Genomic DNA, 26,820 nt, shown 5'->3' on the forward strand with positions numbered 1-26,820 from the left:
ATAGGCTTAGCACAGTAACAAACTCAAAAATACTTGAAGTTAAGTATCATTAATATTTTCCTTCAATTATGTGAGCACTCAACAGCTACTCGTCTTTCTGGTGAAGCGAGAAAATGTAGGAGTAATAAATAGGTCATTATGACGGCCGTTTCCCTCCAACTGTAAATTTATTTGTGACTAGGTTTACTCCGCGACTCTATTCGTGCCAATCTCAAATATTTATCCTACGGCAAGCCCATTAAATTTAACAAACTACCGCTTCACTAAGTTAATCCTATTAATAAACCAATCTTAAAGCTTCAATCGTGCGTAAATAAATCTAATGGATAATTATAATTATTTAACAAACATACGTATCGGAGTCACGGAATCAACTACTTGTGAATTTAATGTTGTAACTAGTTATTTAAGATATGTAAAAGTAAAAGGACCAGGCGTGGGGAAGATATTTCATGTTCTTTTAGAAATTATTTTACTTTGAATCTTACTTGAAAGAAAAAAATCCTAGAGGCAATTTTTAACTAACAAACAGACATTGGATTTCTAAGAACAGTGTAAGGGATACGTCCCTCTTGTAATCCCGCCACTTTACGCTGTTCTTGAAGGATTATTGAAGAATCTGAAGTTTATGGCAGGTCGAGGCGCTGCCAATAGACATCGATTTTATCACGGTATTAAGAGGCTGAGAGTTATAGCCACAATTTACATGTATGTAAAAATTAAGTATACCTTAAACCCGCCTAATTGAATTAAAGGTTTTAAAGATCTTAAAGAAGAAGGTTATACCTAGTTAATATTATTATGTTTATAAGATATTGTATCATATCTCAATACCTTTCCTTACATATAATATTTGACAATATTCTTGAGATTTATGAGAGTTGTTGAATAAAGAGTATCTCGGAACTTTACTATCAACAAAGAGATCTATTTAACGAAGGAAATTAAAGAAGTTTTATTTCCTATAAGTGGCAGCCAGTCGATTCAGAAGTTTGTTTATCTTTTAATCAAGCTGAATTAAATTACCCACCTACACGTAAGGAAAGTCGGCGAGAAAACTTAGTAAGTAAGTGAAAGGAGAGTACCGCTTGATAATTGGTCTACTCTGAAAACAAGAAAGAACGAACAGTCTAATTTTCTTATAGAAAGGTGCGCAAGAGGTAGGTAATTCATCACTAACACATCATTAGTTTAACTGACTTAACTCTTTAATGCGGCGTTATAAATCATTTTGTGCTGCTATGTTATAATTAATGTTTGGTAATTAAAAAAATTGGCATACCAAATACATGTTCAACGTATCGTAACCCAAACTTATTCTGTTAACACCCTTCACTTGAAAGAAGAGTTAAGTGTATAAAGAATGACTTGGATAGACCGCAGAAATAATGTACCTAGTTCATGCTGCTGCTGAACACGTAGTTTTAGAAATACTGGAAACAGCTAGAGAAACGAATGTTGAGAATTAGAGCGTGGTTGTCGGCAATACGTTTCTTGCCCTCACAAATATATCACAGACTCGTATAAAGTACCAACATTAGTACTCTCAGTCTAAACTTAAATCCATGAATAAACCTAAATTCAAAGGCAGACAGGACCAGATAATTATCATAGATTTCCCCCAATATACCTAGATGAGAACATACATCGAACTGCCAAACAGCTATTTATAATATTGCCTATTCAAAAAATATTTAGGTATTTTTCTATACTTCCATAAAGTGACGTAGTAATAACAAGTAAAATAATAGCATTCAGTTGAAATCTGTCGGTAGCCGCGAATATTTAAATTATAGAATGTTTGATAATACTTTACTTTTATATTAAACGTTAAATACGTTTTAAACGCTGCTTGAGCGATCATACCGTTTCATCATGGAAATTGCGATAGAATGCCTTTAAAATTCCTATTTAATTTATAATATAATAGATACCTTTCGGTGCTTGTATTTATTCGTTGTTTATTTATTTGAGAACGATAAATTATATTTCACGTTTCACGAACTTTCTGTAAACAGAAACGCTATATTCCTTTGTAAACTTATTCAAAGTTTCCTTCAAATATGTTTCAGTAAGTGCCTATAAACAGATTGTCTGTTTTCTTTGTCAACAAAATGATAATTCTAACACTGTTAAAACAGGGGGGTAACTAATTATCTCCATGTTTGTATTAAGTACCTACTTTAGTAGGTATGTTAAGCCAGTCTCGTCTCAGAAATGTTGTAATGATTTAATACATGAAAAGATTGGTGGTAAAGTCATGGTTGGCGAGGCCTTAATAACGTTGTTTAAGTTATCCTTTGTACTCATAACTCATTTATTGGATCAATTAAAATCGGCCTGATTAATATTACAAAAGCTTTTCGCGTGAGAGCTCTCTTATACTGATTGTTCTCTCATACCGTTGTTTATATCTACTCAAGTAGACAAGATTTCCATACCTACCTCTGAATTAAAATAACGAGTAATATGATTGATGAATAATATGATTTTTTTACTAAGTACTAACATATTGATGGTTTATTTTCGTGTGCAAGTAAAGCAGGTAATGTGTCGTCGATATATGAGGTTTTTGTGTCGGTCCCGTGTGGATGCGCCCGACCATCACTGCATCATCAAGGATTCTGTTTGAGCGAGGCGCGGCGAACGACCCTACCTATAAGCTTTATTAGTTTCTGCAGTCTACGGACGGTGGTTAAGAAAGAGTTTTCGGACTACTTACGTATGTAAGTATAGCATAGAATGATTTTTCCTTTTCATATATTTTCGTAAACTAAGTGCATACCAATATTTGCTCACGTAAATCGTATACGATCATAGCATAGACTAAATTGGTAGTAACTTAGTTATTTCAATCATCCAATTTCGTGTTAAAAAGTAGCAGTGACATCTAAAATTAGATTATCTATAAATAATATTGCGAATTTATTAATGTAGGACACGTACGCAAGAATATATTGGATATAAACCCACGCCTGTTCTGTAATGCCACTAAAATTCGATCTTGTACGTTTGGAGATAAAATGACAAACAAATGTATATAGTTGAGTCTTGTCCTGAATAATATTATAATACGTATGAACAAAAAATCTATTTTCTTAATCAAATAGTTAATAAACTCGTAGCTTTGTTATAGGTACTTGGAATTTAATTTTCTACTGATACTGTAGGTAATTAATTACCTATTTACGAATGAACCTGCGTCCTTTGCATACATATTGCAAAAAATATTTACGTAGATGTAATGGTGTTTGCATAGGTCTGTCTTGGTCAATTTAACCAGTACTTGTATGTTAATAAGCCTATGTATTTGCCTTTAAATTCAACACATCATGTTGATGAGTAGCTATATTGTCCCATATCAAGTTCAATTCCGTCACTTGTTTGAGGATATCATTCCGGATCGAAATCAAACAATTCTATTACGGTATCCTGAAATAACAAGACAGCTGCCCTTCGATAATCCGGAGGGATTGCGAAGCTATCAGCTGTTATGATGACTGATGAGTGAACACTTTGATTCCCTATTTGCCCGAAATATATTTAGGTGAAGTAAACCGTGTAGGTGCCTGCTCGGAAAAACAATAGAAGGTACACTATTGCAAAGGCTAGGAAATAGACAATTGCAGGCGGAATATGAAGTTTGAAGGACAAGCCATAGGCAAGGACTTATTTGTAGTAAATTTTCGATTTATCAAATTCTCATCATTGATTATCATCATCAGTATTAAAGAAATATCAACTCTACTTTTGTCTATGAGCTTTGTCTCTGTGCCGCCTTTTTTTTGTTTAAGCCGAAAGGCAAACACATATGGCTATACAGCCACGTGAACGCAAAGAGATTTCTTACTAAGTTATGGACCTACGCCAAGAAAAATAAGAGATCCAATCAAAAAGTATCTAATAACCTAAGCACACATTTCCATACAACATTGCTGGAGCGGTATTGTGTTCCAAATTTAATGGTTGGATTCAAAATCATTGGTTTTGATTTTCATTTTCGATATTTCGCTGTTCTTTATTTGAAAACAAATAACATAATTTCCATGTATGTTTGAGCAAAAAAATATAATTTGTCAGTAAGTCAGTGCTACTTTGCGAGATACCGTGGAAAGACCACATAATTAGGAACGCAAAAAGTTATTAAAACAAAAGCCGTTTTACAATTGAGAATACTCTAAGGTAAGCTCCTTAATTAAATTACAAAAATATGATGCTTCATTACAAAAAGCCTGCCTGCTTAGACTAATGAAGTGTTTTGCATGTGGTTATGTATAATTTTTTTAATGCATGTATGTAGCATTCGGGCTATATCTTGTTTTGATTTAATTTGCTTGCAAGTTGATTATGGCTGTTACTTATGAAAACTATTGCGTTTACGCCTGAAACAATAATAGCTATTAGCGTATTTCAGAAATCATTGAAATCGGCAGACATAAAACAGTTATTCACTTTGTGGTTGTATCGGTCTGTAAATCGCGATCACGACCGCCATAGATGCTATCAGAAACAAATCGAATGATTCGCTTATATCGCATCAACGAGCCGGGCGGATACCTACCCAAAGCCTACCGGAAATTGAAAGCATGACACTGCACCCACTGGCTTGTACGTAAAGTACGAACATGTTCGGTCTGGCCGCACCCGACCTTCATAAAAACTGATAGCTCATACTTACACCTTGTATATTGACAAACAAATCCGTGGGTCGCACATAGTGTTACTGAGTTGAGTGTAAATGCCTGTTAGGGGTTTTGGGCGGATATTAGCTAGTTATTTGTTATCGACACAAAGGGTAACATAGTTTTGTTATTTATCAACTGCTTTACACAATGCTGTTAGCTTTCGACCTAATTATTAAAATTGCAGAAGTAAAGAGTAAAAATCCTGTCCTGGGTTTTTAGTAAGCAGTTCGAGAAGTTAAGGAACTTATACAGGATTTTATTGAGGCTACAGTTTATAGATGCACCGCCTTAAAATCGCCGAAGAGGATTAACCCCTTGGGATCTAAATCCAGCATTAGCATATAAAGAGAGGAAGGAAACCTTCCTTTCGTTTTACTTTTATAGAGATTAAGTTCTTTCCGTCTAGTATTTGTTATATTTTAAGAAGTTCCATTGCAGTACCTACGTAAGTAGGTAGTACCCCAATAAAGTCAAGTCATCATGACCGCATCGCCTACAATTTATCTATCTTCAAAACTGTTATGTGAATAAATTCTAGGGGTATATGGAATTTCCCTGTGACATTTTATTTACAAAAAGAGTGAATCTTACAGACCAGAAAGACGTTGACCTCATTACTGAAACTAGGATGAAGATAATGTTAAATGTCTATCAAATACTAACTGAAATAAAATATGAACCTCAACCTAAGCTCTTCTGCTTCCCTTAATCGATATAACGAAATCGGTCAAGGGCCACTAATGTGATACGGAAACTTGTATACTATGGTGTAGGGTGAATCGCGTTGATGCAAGATAAGAAAATAACGTCATTAGCTGTAACTGTATCGAGACGCTCGCACTGATATCTTGCTTCATGCTATATTTAATTTTAATTACTATTTAGGTAGGTACTAACTTGTATCTCTTGTATGCTGTAAGGAAATATACTATACGGTCTGCGGAAATTGCAAGCGATGTCTAAATGTCCTTAAGTAAATAATATGAAGAATCCGAAACTTGTAATCTTATCAGTTGACTGATAAAGTTCAACCTTCACCTAACAATGACCGATAATGACTAGTGATAAGGACTGATTTCATAAAAGATATCATTAGCAAACCTACTCATTAGTAATTGTAGTGAGTACAGATTGTTTTTGTAAACAGAAGCCAAGTCAAACTCTGAATATAATCCCATAAGCAAAGTTCATCCGGAGGTGAAGATGAAATAAGGTTATTTAATATTCAAGCTACACGGTAACTCGTGCGTGGTAGTCGTAATAAACTGTGGGCTTCGTAGTAACTCGCTACGAGCGCTGCGGAGAGCTACATCAACCTCTCTATACCGGCTTCGGGCTTCACAACCGTTATGTATTTGACGTGTAGCTTAAATGTACGACCATGTGGTCTACTATTCAACAATTTTGATTTTGGATACCTACATCGGAAAGCTTCTCGTGGAGACACGGATAGCGATGAATTGATTTCTTAGAAGTATCTTATTTTAATATCACATGCAAAATGTATAACAGTCTGGAGACCTTTTTCAACATTTTGGTAACGCACGGAAATCATGGCATAAAAGGTTATAATACAACATTTTTTATCATAAACAAAAATAAAAGAAATACCAAAACATGATAGCGAGGTATCACAGATACATATTCGTACCAAAGAGCCTGAAGGCAGATTTTCCTTGTATTTATTAAAAAACTTTTTCTTTTATTAGTAACATGATTTCTTTGAACAGGTTTACGGGAAATTACAGTGGAGAAGTAGAGCTGAGATAAAAAAGTTTTTATTACATAAAGCCACAGATCGATGGCGTTGAAAATAACACGGTGTATGTTGGTCACGCATAAAGTAAGGTTCAATATTTCTAGGGTTCTTTAAAGCTTTTCCTTTTAAACTTTATTTTACATCTGTTTCAGTAAATCTGTCCGCATGAAAATTATAACAGTAAGAAGTAAGAACATATGTACATTTATTTTTTACAGACCAGTACAAATACGCAATTAAAATACCTGGTACAAACGTTAGTACACAGGCAGGTATGCAACGTCAAAAATATCAAAAACTCCACTTCCACAAATAAAAAATAAACTGGCACGTTTGATGTTGTTTTGCTTATCGACTATCAAAACTTTTGAATGTTTTGAATGTTTGAACAGGTTCTGTACTAAAACCGAGTTCAACGGGAAAACATAACCAGCTATAACTTAAACAACATAATCAATTAAATCCTCAATTATGCATATTTGGATTAGTCTTATCGTATAATACATAAATTTTTATATCTATGATTACATTAATTAACACTAGTTTAGATTGTACCAGTGTTTTCCTTAAGCTATTTTCCTTATCGATGATACAGTACGGAATACCAACATGGTCGAAGTCTCCGGTCAATGGTATTAGGGATAAAGCGGTTTGAAAGCTCAATCATAATAGGTATGTACCGTAGTTCGAACTACATAGTAGAACACAATGCTTGTATGTGCATCGAAGCAGCTTACTATTAAAATACTGTAACCGAACGTGACCGGTGTAACGACAATGTTAACGTACAACAGCCATTTAAAATTTACTATGTAGATCTTTCCTGTGATTTCTGTGTGTAAACATGTTCTTTCTCTGTAAGCTTTCATTTAAATCTGTTCAGTGGTATTGTGACGAACAAACAAGGATGAATATTAAATAAAAAAAACGGAAAATGTAAAAAAAAACTCAACGTTGAAAATAAATGTGTAACAAAGTCATGCATTATCATTTATAATATTTAAGTTTAGATTTAAGGTTAAAATGAATCACAACGGAGCTCTCACCCTTTCAAAAGGCTTGACGTACACAGGTTGCCTTGAAATGTGGCCCAGAATGCTGAATACGCAGCTACAGACAAAGATTGATGAACGCTCACTCCTTGTGAACACGCGCAGTTTAAACACTGAATGCGAAAATCTAAATAAATTATTTCAAACAATACAAAAACGGAAAAAAACGCCTTTGTATTTTTATCGACTTCACAACCAGTGCGTTTCTAAAATGTTACCAGATTTAAGGCTTTAAGGATTTATTTAAGTTTTTCTATTTTACTTTTAAGAAAGGTTTTCGGTCCAATTATCGTTTTTTGGCCTATATTACTTAGTTATATATCTTAAAAGATGATTATATATTTTAAAATAAATGCTTAGGTCCATGCGCAGAAACAACCGATGAGATAATAATCCAACACTATCAATAGGGACTAGAAACACTAGGAAGTAAAGAAATGCTTTGCAGAACAGCCTTTAGCGAGCTCAACCGCTCAACCATGATACACGATAGATCAACATAAGCTAAACTCGCCAATGTATAAACACGCATTTGTTTTCACTAACTTCAATTTACAATAACAAGAAAAGATCCTCATCCTACATATCTGTAAAGGTCACTGTTATTATACAAAATAATTGTTGTTTTAATTCCATTTCATATTTCTCGGTAACAGAAGCTAAGGAAGCTAATTATGTACATATACCTATCAGTATATTATTTTAATTTAATCATGGTATTTAGAAGTCCCTCCGTACTGGTGGCCTGGTATTATATTGGTAGCTGGCACTTTTGTAATGTGAACTTTGTAATGTGTGTGTTGAACAATAAGCACTTAATGTCAGCAGTGGAGCTTTGTGACACTAATGCTAAATAGGCTCTCTATCTATGTATTACTGAATAAAAACTATAACGGGTGGGACATTATTTACAGGTAAAACATCTCTGGCTAACCTTTAAGGGAAACCAAGCGACAAAATAATGTGATTTTATGGTACTGTTTCTGAATAAATCTCTCTTTCAAACAAAAGATAGAATTGAAGGCAAAAGCTTAAACGACTTATTGTGCAAACAAGATAAGACGGTAACACTGTTTTATCCTAGCAACACAAATGACGTAACCCCTTCTATTCAACAAGAGACGTACGTACTCGTATTTAAATATAGTAAAAACGGGTAAGGGTATGTAGAATAATGATAATATGAACTAAAGTAAGGCAATTAGGTTTCTTTTGACGAGTTCATCTGATATTTCAAAGATGAAGGGATCGCGTGATGACCAGAATTACTTGAAAAAAAGGGTTCCATTTGTAGGCAACAGATTGGTTTTTTCCTGAAAATTGAGTTCAACTAAATTGAGCATCAATTAAGTCGAGGATCCAATAGCAAGCACGGTCAGGTCGTTCTTTTTAATATCGTAACATGAATAATTATGAGCGTGTTTTAATAAAGTTAAAATAAAAACCTGGTAAACGATAGATGGTCTAACGAAACCTAGCACAAGGATAAAATGTAAAGTAAGCTGAGCGAGTATATTGTGTTTACATGGAACTTTTTATAGCCAGGCGAACTATATGAGAAGCTTATTTTGAACTTACGAATTTATGGAAGTTGACTTTAATGAAAACAAGCAAAACCAGTAAAACAATAACGATTCCAAAAAAAACGGCCAGAGTCGGACTCGCGCACGAAAGGTTCCGTACCGATTTATAAAACGGACAAAAAATCACTTTTGTTATATGGGAGCCCCCCAAAATATTTATTTAATTCTAGTTTTGTTGTTGTAGCGGCAACAAAAATACATCATCTGGGTCAAGTTTTAACCTTTGGGTACGGAACCCTAAAAATGAAGCACCTGAAATGTAAGTTGCAAGTTTTAGACAATGTCCGCACGTAGCGAAGCGTCCGCTACAAGCCTACGGCTACGGCGTAGAGCATGCCGCTGATTGTAGGCAAATAGTTATCGCGTGCCTCGCACTATTACTCCTGCCTAGACTTTGGATAATCATTCCATAATACCAGTTAAATACCACCCTTGACCCGATACTGCATTAAAACACCTATTAAATGAATATTCGCAATTTGTTATAACGGCTCAGTTTATAAAGGCTCGTTTATTAAATAAACTGTAAAACAAGCAAGCGCGTTTCCTAGATCCAGCGAGCTGAGGTACTATAAAATACCCCGACGTAAGATTGCACGCAACACGCTGTTAGCGATAACGTTATAGAAAATAGAATTGCACTTTATAATTTTATCACGGCAATAGAACCCTATTGTTGTATCTTGAAGTCCGATAATATCAGTAAGTACAGGGAAGTTTGTACTTTTAATATAAATTAACGTAAGTTTTGGGCCATCAAGATCCCTTGAGTGTTGGGGTCAGTCTGCCGCATCGCCAGGATTATGATTACTTTACAAGTTTGATACATAAGTTCGGGATAACGAACCGCCATCAGAATTAACTAACCACTACACGGAGCTTAGTCTGTTTAGCTATTGTACCTAAACCACAAAGAAGATTATATTTTTATAGTAATATTTATTGTGTTGTACATATGCAAAGAATATATGTACAAACTATACAAGATTAAGCCAGTCCGTTATTAAAGATACAAGAGTTGAAAGGGTTTTGTAAAATCTTTGTTCATGTTATAATGTTGTATGCATTTAGTGGAAAAAACAAGCCACAGTCCTCTTCAGTAAATGCTTATAAATTCTTTACATAAAAATAAATTAGGTCCTTCCGCTAGTTCAGTCACAGTTTTCTCTATGAGGTTTCAATTAGCTTTCAGTGCAAAATTATCACAATGAATTGGTACTTCTACTACTCTGCTAGTCTCTCTGTTTGATGCCTACTAGCCAATTACTAATATAATGAATGTTATATATTAATATTATAAACTAGCTTTTACCCGCAGCTTCGCTTCCGTGAACTGACTACTCTACCCTATCCTACCCTACTCTACCCAACTCGCCCCCACTACACCCTATTTTTTTTCTTTATAAGAACCTTCTCCTAACAATAACAAATACATCAGAAAAAGAATTAGCCAAATTGGTCCAGGCGTTCTTGAGTTATGCGCTTACCACACATTTAGCGATTCATTTTTATATTATAGATTACATAAAACAAAATATATCGAGTAAGTTTGCAGGACTTTTAACGCTACCTTTATGTGAAATTCGTACGACACAGTGACGTCACACGAAAGTTTAAAGCGTTAATTGTTACTTTTTGAGAAAATGTTTTATTCGTCTGATTTTAATAAGTGGTTGCTACTAGCACTTTTGTTTGAAAGTATAATAGCATATCGGAGGATCGAAGGGATTCCAATTTCAATTAAAGTCGATATCAAAGAAGTTTAATGTGTCAAAGTATTCAATATGAAGCGAGTGGCAAGTAGTCGCCAGCACAATAGTGTTGATGTGATTAATGGCATGACCAGGGTACAGGGTTCAATTGAGTGGAGCAATATAAAATGAGCATTGTAAGCCCCCCCCCTCCTTCAGCCCGCATTCCCCCTCCGACAATAAACGCCCTTATGAACTTTCTCTGGTGTATTTGGAAATAATAGCGAAAAAGTTGTTAAGGTCTTTTAATAATAACTTTCCCGCATCGCGTGTACAAACTATTTGTATAAGTTGGTCGCTTTAAGCGTTTCTGCACAATACACAAGTATTATTTTTATTCACTGCTAACACGTTGTGTTGTGAAGCTATGAGTAATGTTCCACAGTCATTAAAAATCATACATATTACATTCGTCCAGTTATTAAATGCATTTTATAAACGTTAATAATTCATAGCTACTTGTGAAATGCTGGCCACTGTTTACCGTCGACTGTGTCACAGCTATTACAGTTCGCCTCTATTTCATATTCATCATCTGATATTTTAGTAATAAGCCGCAAAGGAAACCTTACCAAATTAACATGTCGCTGTCGCCTGCTCGCCACTCATAAAATGTCAAACGAATTTAACTTTTAAACCGTTTCGCCTGTTGATTCTTGACCGATTTTCCTCGCCGTCTCTCATCTCAGTTTTCTGTGAATATTCAAGTGAATATGGAATTTAATATCCCTGAGCTCCTTGAAATATACTTCGAATTTCCTGCTAACGTAGCTGCCTCTTGTAATTATAGCAATTAGGGGGAGTTGTTCTAAATAACCTGGATGTACAATAATTAAATGAATAAACGGATAAAGGACGTACAATATTCATGGTAAAAGGGGATAGCACAGAAAATAAATTCTCAAGTAGGTAATACTTTTGTTCCCGCGAAGCCGCAATGACTACAGGAAATAAATTAATGTCCCGAGCGACCGACCTCTTTTAGAAATTGGGTATTTGAATATATGGAATAATGAAAATACGAAATATGAACAAAATATAGATAAATGTGTCTCCAATATACTGCTACGATGGGATGGTGCGAGCTAACATACACAAAGAACTGACTCTACTGAAGTACCCAATTGCATGTATTGCTCAATTATTTCTTCACTTTTTGCCTTTTCAACGTTTTACTAATTGCGATTTGTTATCAAAAGGTTTGAAATTACGAACGGAAGCGCAGCCAACAATTACTTGGTACAGTTCCGTACGGCACTTTTATGTAGCAAGGTCAAGAATTTGTGGCAGGTGAGCCACCAGCGTGTTTGTGCCTCGCCAGCACAGTAGGCACAAATAAGAACGAAGCTATTCTTACAAGTAATTGAACGGAGCCTACTGTTCAATTCAACTTAACAAACCGCGCAATTCACGGAGGGACTCGTTAACAATGAGCATCTACTAAGCTTTTGAATAAATGGAAAATTTTCGCTTCATCATGCTTTTGTAATTTAAAAAATGTAAGCAAAGTTTTTTATTGATTCGATGTCGTATTATTACAGGACTCAAAGAGCTATCGTACGCAGGACAGGTGTTGGTCTGTAGCGCTCGGGCTCAAAGCAACCCCCTGTGGGGAGAGCCTGCACTAGAACTAAAGGGATGCTATTGAAATGGATCGCTTTACTCGGTATTGCTTAATGTTTCCTGTAACCAGAAATGACAAAACTTTCAGCGTTGGTTTACATTGAAACCTGGGAATCGGTTACACTTTAAACTATACCAATGTACAAGTAGATATATAAATAGTCATTATTCAAACGTTACATTCACCTAGGTAATTAAAAGAAACAGAATGTGACTTAGTATAACAAACCGGAATATACGAAGCTATAAATGCACATATCGTACGATAAATGAATTGTTATTTATTAAGTTATTTATATGCGTGAGTGGCACCCAAGTAATCAAAGCCTACCTGGTCTCAAATCATCATCCTCCGAGCCTTTTCCCAATCATGTTGGGGTCGGCTTCCAGTCTAACCGGATTCAGCTGAGTACCAGTGCTTTACAAGAAGCGACTGCCTATCTGACCTCCTCAACCCAGTATCCCGGGCAACCCGATACCCCTTGGTTAGACTGGTGTCAGACTTACTGGCTTCTGACTACCCGTAACGACTGCCAAGGATGTTCAATGACAGCCGGGACCTACAGTTTAACGTGCCATCCGAAACACAGCCAATGGTGTCTACCTGGTCTCAAATAATACCTTATATTTTATTAAAACCAAAACAAACCCGGAATTGTTGGAATTTCAAGTCCAAGATTACGATCCCCGTAACGTATTTCCTTAACGTATATAATTCATACACGTACCGAGTAAATCTCACTAATTTAATATTTTCCCGTCTGTGAGCCTTTTTGACTTGATTATGAATTTAATGTGCTTAGATATATGTATATTCTCTAGGCTAGGCAGATTACTTGGAATATTCTGTTTGAACTTTGTAAAATTAGGGTACCGTTCTTATATGTATAATTTGGCACGGGACAGACGTGGGAAACCTTGTCCGAAATGTAGAGCTTTCTACTTGTCATAAAGTCGTAACATCTCATTCGTAGAGGCCTACCAAATAGATTAAATACACGACGAAGTGTACCCACTCAAATCTTAAGAAGTAAATGTAAAATTGTTATTTAGCAGGCAAATTAAGGATTAAATTATGTGACAATTAATTAAAATATCCGTTTTCCAACCCGTTTTAATTCATTGCCCTCTTAACTTTGGTTGTCAAATATATTTTAAAGCTTTTAAAGCGTCGGGGCTGAATTACCTAATACCGCTGCCAAACTTTTCGGTAAACGCGTGATAATTTATAAATAATATGTGGGTTATAGATTTTGCTTAAATAATTTTCACTTACTCATAAATTGAACGAAAATGTAACGGCAACTATTAATTCGGAATTAGTTATGTCCGTGGCCTGGGTATTTCACACTCTAATCGGCACAGCTACATAACAATCATACTAATACCTAGTATTGGACTGCATAACCAATCAGCCTTTCTAAATAATAATTATTCGATACCTACAAGCGTTTTAACATTAAACTCATATGCGAAGAAGTGTGACAATAATCAAACAGTAACATCAACCTAATGCGGTTAAATAGCACGCTTGACGTGTAAACCAAAACGTATCGGATATTAAAGCAAGTCTCAAGGAAGTCACTTATGGTATTGCGAGCGCCAGCTGAGATAAGCCTGGTTTAAAGCGAGCCGGCTAACTTGTCGCGAAATTCCTAACTATTTCCGTGCTATCTCTGTTTCATGTCGCGCTGCACTCGGCAGCCGCGCACTCACTGCAATATAACAGCTTGTTTAGTGCTTCTGATGAGCCAACCAAACTTGCCGCCTGAATCACCTGTTTGTTGGTTTATAAGGATATATGTGTGCACTTTCGGAACTTCTTTGGCTGATGGTACGACGTTTGTCTTATGTCTTCAACGACTTACAACATCTTGGGGCATTTGCTTATGGGTACTCCCCAACCAACAATTTTGCCCTATAACCAAACCTTATATCTCAAAAAAGCCGGGTGAACGATGTATAAAGGATTCGGTGGTGACTGATTGTTGTGTAAAAGCGTTTGACAACACATTTTGGCTTTATTAGTTTATACAGCAAAAACGACCTATTAAGAATTGATGTAAAGGTTTACTTCACAACATTATATAGCTGTTATAGTCAGGCGTTATAGCAATCTCCATTGTTACTAGTATACAACGATAGAACTTTATAACAGTGTTTACTGTCGCCCTAATGCGCCTGATTTGCGCAATAAAGGTTCGAAACGAACTATAATGTGTCTTTCGTTGTAGTAGAGATGACAACTCAAGAATAGGACGATATTGTGATATTGAGACATTTAAGATCGTCGTTACAGTACATAGTACTATAGTGGGCACAAAAAGTCTACAACAGAGTGATTTGGTGATATAGCTGAGTTTCAAATTATATTTATGTAGCTTAATTGCCATATATAAGGTTGTTAACGTTCGTTATAGTTGTAGTGATAAACTTATCACAAAGACACTTTTTTAGAAGAGTATTGTTTTTTTATAACTATTATAGTCCCTCTATTACACAACAGTAGTATAACGGAGCTCTTATCTCTTTTAAAACATTATTACTGTGTATAAAAGCAGGCTAGCAATGCTTTTAAATGCTAATTCAGTTTCGTAAGGCACTTCTATCGCTCTTCTACAACAATATTGACGTTTTGATTCAACGTAATTAGTGCGACAACCAATATTTTTTGAAGACCCAATTATAGAAAATGGTTCCGTACAAAATATAGTTCACGTCAATGAAGAAATGGAGAATTATTCAAATGGTTACAATGATTCTAGATGTGACAGTTTTTCAGGTCAGGCAAGTACCAATGCAACTTTTCTAAGTTTGTATGCACTTTCTAAGTATATCTTGGACACCAATGGCTGATAAAAAAGGTGAAGGAAAACATCTTGAGGAAACCTGGACTATAAAGTCTGAAATCACCAACCCGCATTGAGCAAGCGTGGTGATTAATGCTCAATCCTTCTCCGTGTATGAGGAGGCCTGTGCCCAGCAGTGGGACAGTAGTGAGTGAGGCGGCGCGAGGCGCAGTGTGGGAAACAAAATTAATCGGATGGAGACATGTAGGTACGTAGGTTAAATGCTTGTCTTGCTATGTAAACTTCAAAACAACGTAATTAATAAGAGATATTTATTTTTTCTATAATTAATAAATAGTAAAATACCTAATGGATTTGTAGTACGAAAAGTTTTAGCCAATAGGTAGAATAATTAATCACAATAATAACATTCATCAGGGATGTAGTGGTCATAAATAGACATAATACCGCAGCCCCGACACCAGAAAAAAATGAAGCTTGGTAAAGATATCATATATTTTTTGCGCATGATGAAGTGCCTTGGTAAAGATGAATTGGTATGTAAACCACAGTTAACACAATTCTTATTTAACACAAAATGTGTAATTTCCCACGGCCACTCCACTTCTGCAAGTAGCTTGAAATCGTCACGAGTCAAAAACTTATCGATTTCTATAATGACTACCATTTTGCAGAACATTACACTGAAAAAGAAAAAAAACAAACAAGACTATATTGACAACCTTTGGCGGAGGCCTTTGCCCAGCAGTGGGACAACACAAGCGAATTAAAAAAAAAATTGACAACCTCAGAGTATTAAATAATAACGAAAAAGTATAACTCTGACGTCGTAGTACCTGCAGCTGTATAGTAAACCCATATTTTCTGACGTGGTATTTTTATAAGTTTAATAAAAAGTATTCATCACATTATGAAATAAGGACAAACAACAAAACAAAGAAACAAGCTCAAAAGGAACCCTAATTTCATGTAATGGTGGTTGTAATATCTATGATAACGAGTACTATAATAGAGTTTAGGAAGCTGGAAATATGTTTATGTCTTAACATTCGTAATTGTTTTAGTTAAAGCTCATTAATTCGAAGGGGGCATTCAAATATTGTCGTAAACCCATACATAGTTTATCAGTAAAATTACAGGCGCACGTCATTTTCCCCGTAAGAGACGAATAATTCGATTACAAAATAATATCTAACTTACCACGGTCTCCTCGTCTCTTCTGATTTATCTTTTATTTCTCTTCTAAATAAAACACTGAGCCACTGCAGCAGAGTGAACGAATGTAAAATGAATGAATGATGAATATTGTAATGGATTCATGAACTCTTCTACAGTTCTTAAAAAGTGTTTAGTAGTGTTGCTGTGGCTTGTATGTCACCAAATAGAGATTGCGTTACTGTTACATCACTGCAACGGGCCCAAATTGTCATGCCTGATATCGTTATAGTTGTACTTTAAGTCTGAATGGAGATATAATTGCGCCACTTTCTTTGTAGGTGCACCTTCTTTGGCCTTTTATTTGACCATCGATTAGTTTTTACAAAACGTTCTATGGCCTTCTATACAACTAACTTTTGCTGGTTGGGTCTCATCTAACTGCAATACATACTACTTGGTATCGTCACTTTGTTATTTCTAGGTTTATACGGTACAAGGTTTGTACCTATAATAATTAATTGATCAATATTGTCACAAAGGAAACTAACTATTGGAAACTAAACTTAATTGGCAGTTTCCGTTTGGAACAAGTTTTGAAGTTTTTAACAATGTCTGAGGTCAATATCGAGGAGGAGCGAGACATCTCTAACTATAAGGTACGAGTAGTATTTGTCAACAACAAACTATTGTGCGAGCAAGTTGTTCTCACACAATGTGATGGAATGCTTCGCCATTCTCCCTTCGTGTAACCTGGGGGACCTCTGCGGGGTTTTCGCTCTCTAACATTGTTCAGAATGCTGTACTTGGGAATTCGGTCGCATAACTCATGAACTATTAGGTCAGCCACTGCTGTAGATATTTTCATGTCATCTGTCACTCTAAATTGTAGTCACTTGACTGTGACATGTTATAAAGCCGTTGGTTTATTAACTTCAATCGCGTGTTATAAAATAATTACATAAATATATCTCTTGCCAAGGAAGTGTACGTTTGAGCCTTAAAAGCTTATAAGCGTCGTAATATGTGGAACCTCAAATGTAATTCGGAACCATTACGAGAACGATAACCTAATAGAAGCTTGCGGATGTTTTCTCGATAACCTTACGCACATACCGATGTTTTTTTTGTATTCGTTTTCGATAAAGTTGTCAGAAAAAAGTATATTTTTATCTTAACCCTCTAATAGCTAATTCTCTACCACCTAAATGGTAGGAATAGGAACACAAAGTCGTTATTTTGCATACCATGCCTACCTCATTAAAACGTTCATAAGTAAAGTATACAAGCAGGTCGCTTTGGTATTCTATTTTAGTAAAACGTGTGGGATTACTCAAAAAGCATTAACAATGAAACACCCGTTTATTGTACTCACCTGTGAAATAAGGAGCTACTTTAATAAGATTAACAATGACTGGTGACGGTTCTAAATTTTACGAGAAAAAGTAGGTGGGCCATATAAAAGCCAGGCAAAGACAGATGGCACCTCGCGGTTACAAGAAAAATATTTGAGCATTCATCCGCTATGACAATGACCTATCTGTCTGAATTCTTCGTTTCACAGATAAGTTTTCTCCATTATCTGGCTATTCATAATGTTGATAAAATGTCGACAAAGACAATTAAGCTTTAAAATAGATGGCGGAGTTAGTCAGGTACATTAGTGTAAAGTAGGGAGTAAATACCAAACATTTTCGGACAGTAGAACTGGGTTATTTCGCAACGATAATAAACGAAGACATGCCATTCCGAGTTTATCTGAACGGCTTCAGGCTTATTTGTAGTGACATGATTAGTTGTGGGTTTGATCGAATTATCGGTTCCGGGACTTTGCGTTAAGTGAAAAAAAAGATCGGAGCGAAAAATTGGAGGAGGAAATGAGAAAGCAATTTAAGTGAGTATTTTTTCTAAATGTCAAATGCCAGAAGAGATAAATTGCCAGATTTTTCAATAACGTTTTGTTGACTCCGTTCATCAAGAAAGAAAGAACCAAATTGCAATAAAAGTATAGGTGTAACCGTATTTTTTCCTGAAGGTCCTGGGATTTCGACGTTTGGAAAGAGGTAATATTTATTCAAAAATGTCGTTATGCCGTCAATGAATGCAAAACGGCTACATGTGGTGATAAGGTACAGCATGAGACCAGTTTCCGGAGCGCTGGTAGCATTACAGGCACATTCACCCCCGCCCCAGTCGCCCGCGGCGGAACACCTCACCGCTACATACTTTTTGTGAAATCAGATTTATTTCTTCCGCTCGTACGTTAGTTGGTGTTCTTTTTCAACAAGAGTGGCTTCGTCGCTGAAAAGTTGTTTGAAACATGAAAGGAAAATTGTTACCAGCGCAAAACTACGATTTTATCGCGAACAATCATAGTTTCCAGATGTAATGGAAATAAATATTTCCTCAGTTTTATTTTGCGATGTTTAAAATAGGTTGGTAACGTGTGTATAAAATCATTAATGTTTATACGATTTATATATTGATGACGGTTTCATAGTTTGTTTAAAATTATCCCTATATCCGAAGACCGCTGTGAATCTGTTGTTGTGTTTCTTTCTCTTAAAACAAAGTCTCGGAACATTTTCCTAAGTTTACTAGTCGCTAGTAGCTACATAGATATAGTTAATTAAGATCAGGTGCACGTTAGAAAATTTCGCCAAAGTAATGAAAATGATAAAGTTATCGATTCCACAATGAACAATTATGGTGAAAGTTTTCATTCAGCGAGTCATTCCACAAATGGCAGGGACGCGGCGGCCGGGGTGATATTGGACCGGCTGTCGAGTGGTCTCTCTCGCTAAATGCGCACTACAAATGTTACAATGCTCTCGTGAGTCGTCTCAGCTTTCCACCATTCATTCAGCGTGGGTAAACGTTCTTGTATTGTCACACTTATATTGACAAAAATAAGGATCTCAAAAGGATTACCTACGTATCATAATTTCACTCCAAGTTCCGAGGCATGGTCGGCAGATACCGGTGTATTATGCAGCAAAGAAAATATACCGACCACAATTTTTATTAAAATCAGCTGAACATTTTGCTCTGCGTAGGTATTAATTAATTAATATGAGAACATACAATATCAAAGGAAAACTTTATGAAAATATCCTGCTTTCCCCATGAAAAAGAAACTGCATTAATTAATTTCGTTGAATGACGCAATTAAATACATTTACATCGGAATGTCCGTGAGGCGTGCTGCGAGCGTGCAATGCTAATGGGTTACTACGAATAACTAACTCGTCTCGATTAACACTCCACGGAAACAGTTGCTCGATGAAAATGTTTGTTTCCCTCTCCGACCGCGAAATACACATCAATCTCAATAAGTGACATTTACGGTCTTCGTACTTCGCATTGGGGGCTAATACGAAAATAATTGTTCAAAATGGAACGATAAAATGAATTCACCGTTGAAGAAAAGTGCACCAAAGGTAGGTCCTGCTTAGAAAGCGATTTGACTAAATGGTAGGTTAACATGTAGGTCTACGAATAGATTACTCGTGAATGTTACGTAACTAATTAGCTAATCAATAAGTATTGTGCGCAGTTATCTCAATTCATTATGTATGAGCAAAATGCATATTGTAATTAAGTAGTACAGAGGGAAGGTAGGTATCAGTCTTTAATAATAACTTTATTATAAATGAAACAGTTTCGCCGAAGAACAGAACTTGCAATGTAGTGAAGCTGTCTTAAGTTTGGAATTAAATTGAGGTTCCTTTGCGTTTATGAAGCTTTCGTAGTAAACGCCCATCATTTCTGTCTTACAGCTACTTAACGTTTTGCTACAGATCTAATATATTTAATTTTCCAGTGAAGATCCCATTACAAGACGCCTACATGGTTATCTCACAAAATCAAACAGATTCTTCAAGTTTAGTTCTAACTTTCATGTACCTAGATTATTTTTCACCGATTATGACAAAAAAAAAAACACTTTTTTTAGTTAACGAGAAAAGTTAGTCCACAGTTACTTACCCCTGGTATTATAAAGCCAAAGTATGACCTAAATACACAATACCCACAATACAAAAATGATTCATTCCTCTCTGCCCAAAACAGAAGTAGACGAATTACAAACGCTGGCCAACAAAACAACAGGAACTATAAAAACTTCGGCTAGGAACTAACTAAAAAACAAAATATGAAAAATATTAAAGGGGAGCTGGTGAGTGGTGTCTGTGCAGGGTCGGCGGCTGGGCGGCGCAGCGGGCAGCGGGCGGCGGGAGCGGCACGTCGATATGCATCGCTAGGCGAACACAATCCTCCGACATCATTACATCAACAATGCGCTATGTGCACATACAGATGTATATTCCTCGCTGCTTAATTCGCTCACTGAACACAGCCCTCTGAACTTGCTTGTTTTCAACCACACTGCAGTTTGCACATACGACTAGATATGAGTTTGAGGTCTCGCTAACGGGCTATGATGATGTTCAGCACTTTGTTTGATTAAAGAACTCAACAATCAGTTTCCTTCAACTGCATGCAATACAATCAGTCAGCTTTGAAAAATGATTAGCTTACAGTTATAATAACAGGAATGACGCGACGTAATGAATTGTTTCAGCGTTAGATCCATATCATCTCTCCGGGTCGATATGAAACTTGGCCACATCGCCTGCGGTCACTTTCCAATGGCTTATTTGCATTTGCATTGCTTAGGTATGCAATACACTTCGAAGCTGTAATAACTATGTGATTCGTGTTTGTATCACGCGTATGTGTATGTGATAGGTACTGAATAGCAGTTATAAGTAGATAGGTACCTAAAACACTGTTTCTCTAATCTTACTGCGATTCTAAAACAAGCTGTGTTATTTAAGTTGATTCACGCATTTTTTTTAATTTAATCAAAGTACTTACATAATCATCCCTACATTTTGAGTACCTACATAAATACCTACTACCTAGCTATTTTGGGTACCTATCTTATCTATAATATCATTTACCAATTCTAGGTAATCGGCAAACAGTGTTGAAGGCCTCTGTGAAACAATAAACGAAGTACTTGTTCTGGTTGTTATTATTGAGAATCAGAGCTTATTTTTTTTTACTAATTGAAAGATTTTTTTTACTTAATGACGATCAATAATATATTAGCTGCAACACTTTACTGCATAATACCATATCGACAAAGACACAGCACATATACGCGTAATTGTAGAAATTAAAAGTTAGAATAATTAGGCAACGTCTTGAAAACGCTACAAAAATAACTAGGTATCCATCCAAAAAGGGCTCTAGGATATGATGATATGGCTACGATCGGTGGTAACTTTACGAGGTCACTTAAGAGGAAGAAGCCCTCCCAGGCTTCGGGATTGTTCGAAAGAGGATGGCGTATACAGAAAGAACGCTGGTAGCGGTGGTTTATTCTCGTAATAGTTGCATAAAACAAGCAGATTGGAGCAACATAAAGCAAATGTAACTGTTATAGAATAGACCAGCGCCAACAAGCGCTGGTAGATCGGCGCCCGCTACCAGCTTTCTTTCCATGTTTTTACCGTGGCCCTGGTAGGTACACAAAGGGCTCCAAAGAGAAGAAACAATAACAAGGACCATCAATATTGAAAAGCTTAGTTATGGCAGGAAAGGTCATCTGATGATTCCAACCACATCAGAAAAAAATAATCCATACGCATGGAAGATAGATACATTTATTATGACAAAATCGGATCATATTTTCATAGATTTTCTCTGCTGGCTCTGGGAATAACAAAATACCTAGTTTGAAATAGGTACCAGAAATTCTACCCGACTTCTCCCAGATATTGGAGTTCAAAGAATTTTTGTTGTTCAGTCTCAATTCGCAGAACTAGCTTTGTTTTGGCGACGGGACACAATATTACTTGATAATACCTACCGTAATAGATTCAGTTCAAATACTAACGTATGGTTATGTTTAAGACAGCCATTTACTTCCTGCTTCACTAATGAGTTTGTTAGTCGATAAGTTTAAAATTCAGTTTAACTTTTGGAAAGAAACTATCTCAAAATCACTTACGTTGGTTAATAGTTACTATTACTCACTAACGGCCAGTTTTTTCATCAAAAGTTAAAGTTAAAGTAATGTCTAAAGTTAAAGTAACGGTCAAATTTGTTTTTTCAAGGCTAAAGTGACAGCAAAATTCATAGAAAAATTGAATTTAACCGTTACTTTAACTTTAGTCATTACTTTGGCTTTAACTTTTGATGAAGAAACTGGCTGCAAGTCATACTTTAATGACTCACCTACGTTGATTAATATATAGTTAAAATGTACATACTTACCTGCAGAAGCATGGAAATATTATTATGAATGTACCTAAGTACAGGAATGAATTTTATCCAGTGCGCAAACTTTGTCAACTTATAGTTAAATAAGTTTTATAGATACGTATATTTTTATTTTGTCGTGTTTTAGTACAAAAAAGAAAAGTTATTGATATCGAAAGATGTTTATTTTGTAACCGATTGTACGGTCACAGTCGTCATAGTAGGCACGGCGGCAACGCGAAACCGGTTTACTGACACGAGCGCTGCCCAATCTCGTAAGAATAGTTGGTATCCATATTTTGCTGATTTTTGGGCGGACAAAAGAATGAAATTTTTTTTTTTACTGATGATGCAGATATGTTCTGTTAATGATTCTGGACCACAAGTTTTTTTTGTGCACTGGTTAAAATTCATTCCTGTATAAATTACCTAGAAAGTGGTAACTGTCCATTTATTTTCAATGAAAATTTCGAGCCAGCACTAATTAATTCCAGTAAAAGCACATCGCAAATTATCACATCGATCTACTCAGATGAAAGAGATTAATCAGTATTACGTTCAATGCAAATATTCAATGTTATGTACCTACATACATATACAAAGGTATGTATGTATGATATGGGCTGTGGGTACAAAAGTATAATATTCTGTATCATATAGACAGCGTATGGTATGTACCTGTGGTAAATGTATCTTCGCAAGTATTTGGTATTGATGAAATGGTTTTATGCACTTACAAATATTAATGTTTTCCATTCATTTAGTATGCGCTTTATATCTTCGAGAGTTGACAAAGACTCATATGCAGTAGGTACGTATAGTACAGTGGTTCTTAACCTTTTAGACATGAGAGACCACTTTACCAAAAGTTTGTCTTGCTGGGGACCACTTCATCGGTTTACCTAAATTGAGAGTACTTTGATAAACATTACAAGCATACTTCATAATTAGCACTCATTTCTTTATTAAGTATTTAGCAAAAAACTAAAAGTTACAAATTTTAATTTAATGAGATTTTTGTGGCTGTATTCTCTTTACTAATTTCTGAATTTTTGGTTCAGTACTACTCAAAGCGAAACGCATATCGGCAGTTTAGATAAGCAAATGCAAAGAAAGAAAAATTTGCCTATGTAGTTTCCAAATACGCGAGCGAAGCGAGCGCGGAAATTTTATCGGATTTAATCCAAATATTACGTAAAATTTAGCCCAAACATACTTAACTTTTTGTTTGTTGACAAATGCAAAAATAAGGGCATATAGTTTCTGAATACGCGAGCGAAGCGAGCGCGAAATTTTAACTATTTTTGCAAACACCCCCGCTCGCATAGATAAGTCGATAAAAATAAAGTAACGTCGCGAAGCTAAGCTTCGCGGACCACTTGGAATGAATCCAAGGACCTCCAGTGGTCCGCGGACCACCGGTTAAGAACCACTGGTATAATATCTAAGTTTAGTTTGAAATAATAGTCAATAGTCTCTATCCATTCCCAGGTTTTCAATTTCCATGCCAAGTTACTCCGGTACGATTACAGCTAATAACAAGTCTGTCAGTCGTTTAAATGAAAACATCAGGAACATGCACTTACGTAAGTAGTTTCAGCGAACGATTTCATAGAACAACCAATTTTCTCGATCGCTTACCAGTCGATAACGAGCGCGATCCGATGCACAGCACGCCTGTTATTCTTTCATTTTCATACCGCTGTATTAAACAATCAAATATGGATAAAGCTCTTCCGCGAATTTTTATAGATTGCAACCAAATAGACAGATATTTTTCCGCTGAATTTTGCAGACAGAATTCAGTTTCATTTTTGTAAGTACTCGTGAACTCGTGAAATTGTTTTTGTTATGCTTCTCCTATACATAAAGTACATAGGTACAGTTGATATTCCTAAAATGCATTTTGTTGTATTCTAGTTAAATAAGTATAGGTACTGTGTAAAGTTTCAGGTTAATTATAATTAGGTAGGTATACAAGTTGTAAGTAGTTTCTATACTTATTTATATTATACTTGAGAGCAAAAACTCCAGGTCATTCAAGAAATCTTGATAAAATCTACTAAGAAATTGTAAATAGTGAAGCGAAGTAAACACGCCGTTAAGTATATTAATAATCTGAATATGGATCAGTTTAATTTTAATAAATATCCTAGTTATGATACAAATTGCTTTAAATATAAAACCTAAGTTATCCTGTACCTACCTGCTCAGTGCGTGAGAAATATATAGAAGCTTTCTTGGCATTAAAATCTAATTAGTGAAAAATCTAGAATAGTAGAGTGGTATTATATGTGCCGTGTGCCGTCAACATTCAGTCTGTATTATTCTAAGGAATAAAAAGTTATTCTTTTATTATCTTCAGTCTTTTATTATTCAAAATCCATGACATTTATTATTATTAATAAGTAAACAAAGCAAGTAAAAAATATAAATGCCAATACATGTACCACGCGTCATAATTTAAATATGCACCTTGATGAGGTCAGTGTTTTGTGTCCGACTTAATTTAAGAAGAATCACAGAAACAACCTTAAATGTCAAGGCCTCCTTATTTATTATAAAGTTTCGTTTCTTTTTTTGTGTTTTTAATAAGATACTACTGACACAGGTTTTGTGGCCGAGTGGGTAAAACACCAACCTCTCAGAGACTGTGGGTTCAACTCCATCCAGGTAAAGCAAGTACCAATGCAACTTTTCTAAGTTAGTATGTACTTTCACACACATAATACATGTTTCGTTACATATCCGTGTTTCGGAAGGCACGATAAACGGTAGGACCGGCTGTCATTGAATATCTTTGGCAGTAGTTACGGGTTGTCAGAAGAAAGTGCGTCTAGGGGTATTGGGTAACTGGGTTGAGGTCATATAGGCAGTCGCTCCTTGTAAAACACTGGTACTCAGCTGCACTAGGTTAAACTGGAAGCCGACCACAACATAAGTAGTTGGGGAAAAGGCTAGGCAAATGATGAACCGTAATATAAAGCTAAATATAGCAACTGTGCCAGTTAACAGCAACATTGATGATTTCTGCGAACACAATAATTAGAACGAAATTTCCCAATATGAAACATTTGGCCGAGCGAATTGCTCTAAAAGAGGGATTTATTAATTTACACATTGTACCTATAGTTACATGCACGTCTATTTGTATATGAACTAATATTATTTCTGTTACAATGTATTTTTCGACGACAAACCAATGTAGGTAAGCTACGCATAATTTATATTTGAAAATAATTATTTTGTATAGTGACATCTTAGAATTAGTTAATGAGAGTGCGCATGGGCAGAAAATTATTTTGTTCGACGTTGGAAGTCATAAATAATATCTTGCTTGACATTATCTTGGCATCGCAACTGCGGCTGGTTTCGTGGGAACCAAACTTCGGTGGTCGACTGTACTCGGCCAAGCTGGTAACCCGGACAGAGCTTTAGACAAGCATTGAGCCAAGACAAAGTGGATTCAGACGCTCTGTGCCGAGCGAAGCTGGGGTTTCTCAGAAAGACGTAGAGATTTATGTAAAGATTTATACGATTTCAATGACAAACTGAGGTTTCAACACGAGGCTGTAACACCTACTGTTAAGTTGAAATTTCCTCTATGACCATTTAAGTATATCATTTCTTAGAGATAGTACACCTCATTTCCACGTCAGGATTAAAAAGGTGAAGGCCAAAGACAAAATTATATTCAATGAGGTTCAACTCAATAAGTTCAATAATTAAGTACCCTCTCGTCTCGTAGTTCAATATTACGCAAAATAGTATAGCAAACAATTAAACTGTTTGCAAATAACGCCGTCAATATCCTCAACATCGTTAGCTGACGGAGACGACTCGATGCATAAGTTATCCTCATTTGTGACCCACAATCGGATAAAAACCCAAGAGCGGAAATCTCATAGATTGAAATTAGGTTCCCTCGAGTGGCAAATACTTATTTATATTTTGATAGTTTATTTCATAGATTCGAAAAGTGGTTTTTAGTGTCAACACATTTAGGCATCAACACTGTTTACATTAACATACTATGTTTAGCGAAAGATAGGCGTCAATATCTATCAAAATATCGATGATCAAAATATTGGAATACACGGATTACAGTTTATATAGGTCGTTCCTTAATTAA

The 26,820-nt window shown here is 35.7% G+C and overlaps 2 protein-coding genes across 2 annotated transcripts in view; both read right to left on the reverse strand.

The window, feature by feature from the left end:
• The window catches only part of LOC124631071 (RNA binding protein fox-1 homolog 3), an 81,284-nt gene that overhangs the window by 53,497 nt on the left and 967 nt on the right, over positions 1–26,820 (reverse strand). The gene's annotated exons all lie outside the window — the stretch shown is intronic.
• Positions 24,055–26,820, reverse strand: part of LOC124631070 (integrin beta-PS) — a 31,863-nt gene continuing 29,097 nt past the window's right edge. Inside the window, exon 18 of the transcript XR_006984474.1 lies at positions 24,055–24,123. The gene's annotated coding sequence lies outside the window, so the exon portion shown is untranslated. The remainder of the gene's footprint in view (positions 24,124–26,820) is intronic.

Source organism: Helicoverpa zea, chromosome 6 (genome assembly GCF_022581195.2).
Source record: "Helicoverpa zea isolate HzStark_Cry1AcR chromosome 6, ilHelZeax1.1, whole genome shotgun sequence".
Taxonomy (NCBI): domain Eukaryota; kingdom Metazoa; phylum Arthropoda; class Insecta; order Lepidoptera; family Noctuidae; genus Helicoverpa; species Helicoverpa zea.